Source organism: Oryctolagus cuniculus, chromosome 17 (genome assembly GCF_964237555.1).
Source record: "Oryctolagus cuniculus chromosome 17, mOryCun1.1, whole genome shotgun sequence".
Lineage (NCBI taxonomy): Eukaryota > Metazoa > Chordata > Mammalia > Lagomorpha > Leporidae > Oryctolagus > Oryctolagus cuniculus.
In genome coordinates, this window is record NC_091448.1 from 35,838,207 (window position 1) to 35,841,577 (window position 3,371).

Genomic DNA, 3,371 nt, shown 5'->3' on the forward strand with positions numbered 1-3,371 from the left:
TTTTGCTTTAATTGATATGCAGTAATTGGATGTGACCCATTTTTAAATTATTAAGGATATTAAACAAGGTTTTAGAATTTTAAAAGTTGCAAATTGATTTGTCCCAAGAATGTTACATAGTTTGAGAACTGAATAGTGTTAAGCAATAGTCTGAATAATTCATTAAGTAAAAATCAACTATATATTAACGCATTAAGAAAGTTATAAAGATTATTAAACTTTTGGATTTTTAAATTCATTTATTCAACAGTTTTAAATTCATTCATTCAACTAATAGTTATATACCAAGCCCTGTACTGGGCACTGGGAATGCAATGGGCTGCGAAACCACATACTAGAGGTCATGGTCCAGTTACTGGGGCAAACAAGTCTTAAAACCATGCAAATAAAAGATTACATAAGGAATAAGTGGTGTAATCAAGGAGGTGAAATACACACACGCTGAGAAGTATAAAACATTGAAAAGTGAAACTGAATACGACCAAATAAAGGAAAAGATGTCCTGCGCACGCGGATTACAAGGATTAGCACTGTCAAAATGCCCGCACTACCCAGAGTGTCGTACAGATTCAATGCAATCCCTATCAAAACTCCAGTCATTTTTCACATTTGGATATAGAGAAACCAATCTTAAAATGTGTATGGAGCAACAGAAGATACAAAACGGCCAAAGCAATTTTGAGCAAAAATAGCAAAGCTAGAGGCCTACACACCCTGGTTTGAAACTATATTATAACACTATAGTTATCAAGCAGTATGGTACTGGCATAAAAACAGACATGTTTACCAGCAAGGAGGCCAGAAACAAATCCTTTCATTTCCTATCAACTGATTTTGACATCGCTGCCTAGAATACAAAATGCAGAAGGGACAGTCTTTTTGATAATTGGTGCTGGGAAAATTGGATATCCACATGGAACAGAACGCAATTAGATTCTCCTCTCACAACATGTACAAAAACCAACTCAAAATGATTTAAAGATTTAAACACAGACCCTCAATCTAGAAAACTACTAAAAGGAAGCATAGAGAAAAAAAGTGATCTGGCAAAGATTTTTTTTTAATAAGACCTCAAAAATACAGACGACAAAAGCAAAAATGGATGACTCAGGTTATGTCAAATTAAATAACCGCTGTACAGTAAAGGACACATCAACAGAGTGAGGAGATAACTTACAGAATGGGAGGGAATTTTGCAGGCCATACATCTCATCTGGAAATCAAACAATTCAAAATGGAAACTGAAGAAAATCTGACTTTAACATGGGCAACATACCTCCATAGGCATTTCTTGAAAGACATAAAAAGGCCAACAATGAACCCATGGGGAAAACACTTGATAGCACCAGTCTTTCTGGAGAGGAGAAAGCCCTCCATACCTGCTGGAATGGCTCATTACCAAAAAGAGGCACAACTCCACGATGTGGCTAAAAGGGAACTCTTGTATGTTAATAGTGGGAATGTCAATGGTGACAGCCATGGTGGCTTCCCTCCGTGGTGCAAGGTGGGGAGTGGGCAATGCCCCGGGAGCCCTGAAGGGGTGTGGCTTTTTTGGCTCCTTCAGAATTGACTTTGAACTCTTGGCCCCAGTCTATGGTGACTTGGGTCACCCTTCGGGTGTGTGTGCTTTCTCAGGGTTGCCCCCTCTTTTGAGTTGGTGTGGAAATTGCAAATTTGCCAGACACACACACTATGCCCAAATTCCACAGCTCCGCGATTGAGGCTGGTATTACTGATGTGAGAGACATCTTTCTGGGTGGTGGAGTGGATGAACAAGTCCTGATGGAACTAAGAACTTTATGGGAGAATAAGCCAGTGCAGCCTGGGGCAGTTAGCGGATTTCCTCCAGCCGCGGAGCTGCTTTCATGGCAAGTTCAACAGCAACATCAGCCCAGCAAGCACAAGCCCAGACCCTGCACGTCCTTATTCCCGCATCAGAGCAAGCCCAGCAGCACAAGCTAGCATTCCTGACCCTAGGCAGGTGCAACCCGGGACTGCATCAAAGGTAACCGCTGCAGCAACGGTTGCTACCCGTGCGTGTGACTCCCGCTCAGCGGATACCAGCAAATGCAGGGCAGCTTCCTCAGGGGCTCAGGGCGGCTTAGGGTGCCCAGGACACCTTTCCGTCTCAGCAGTCCGTGGCGCTAGCACAGGTTAGCCCAGAAACACAGCCTGGTGGAGTGTCAACTCCTGTTACGCTGCAGGTATCGGCCCCTCTTCCTGGAGGCATTTCCCCCCAGGGGGGTGTCACCATGCAGCCTCAGCAGATCTCATCGACCTGGACGAGGACTCCAGTTACACCTGCACCAGTGCAGGTAACTGCGGCCGGCCGACAGCGACCCCAGGCCCAGTCTGCTCTGCAGCAGGCTCCCCGGTGTCCCAGCTGACGGAGCTGGGGACGCACCATCTGATGATAACAAAGAGGAGGACAAAGAGGAAGACGGCGCTGAGGATGGGCAGTTGGAAGAACAGCCACTTGATAATGAAAACGACGTGAGTGATAAGAAAGACAAGAGCTCCTTGCCACAGAAAACGTGTGATCACATGACAAGGCAGACAGAGACAGAGACCTTCCATCCAGTGGTTCACTCCCCAAATGCTCACAAGAGCCAGGGCCGGACCAGACTGAAGCCAGGAGCGGAGAACTGAGTCTAGGTCTCCCATGTGGTGGCAGAGACCCAAGTCCCTGAGCCACTGCTGGTGCCTCCCAGGGTGCACATTAGCAGGCAGCCGGGATCAGAACTGGAGCTAGGACTCGAACTCAGACGCTCGGATAAGGCACGCCCACATCCAGCAGCATCCTAAGTGCCCCGCCCACCCCTGCCCGCGTTCTGGACTCCTGCACAGTGCTTCTTCCCAAGTGCTGCCGTTTTCCTGGTAGTTACTGAGATTTTTTTGTTACCATGACATTTCCTTTTTTTTTTTTTTTTTTTTTTTAACAGGCGGAGTGGACAGTGAGAGAGAGAGAGAGACAGAGAGAAAGGTCTTCCTTTGCCGTTGGTTCACCCTCCAATGGCCGCTGCGGCCGGCGCGCTGCGGCTGGCGCACCATGCTGATCCGTGGCAGGAGCCAGGTACTCTCCTGGTCTCCCATGGGGTGCAGGGCCCAAGCACTTGGGTCATCCTCCACTGCACTCCCTGGCCACAGCAGAGAGCTGGCCTGGAAGAGGGGCAACCGGGACAGAATCCGGCGCCCCGACCGGGACTAGAACCCGGTGTGCCGGTGCCACAAGGCGGAGGATTAGCCTAGTGAGCCGCGGCGCCGGCGCCGGCCTCTTTTCTTTTCTTTTTTTTTTCTTTCTTTTTTTTTTTTTTTTTTTTTTTTTACAGGCAGAGTGGACAGTGAGAGAGAGAGACAGAGAGAAAGGTCTT

The 3,371-nt window shown here is 47.4% G+C and overlaps 1 pseudogene; it reads left to right on the forward strand.

Annotated features, from left to right (window-relative positions):
- The first annotated feature begins 218 nt into the window (after positions 1 to 218).
- LOC127484506 (transcription initiation factor IIA subunit 1 pseudogene) lies at positions 219 to 2,844 on the forward strand (annotated as a pseudogene).
- The last annotated feature ends 527 nt before the right edge of the window (positions 2,845 to 3,371 follow it).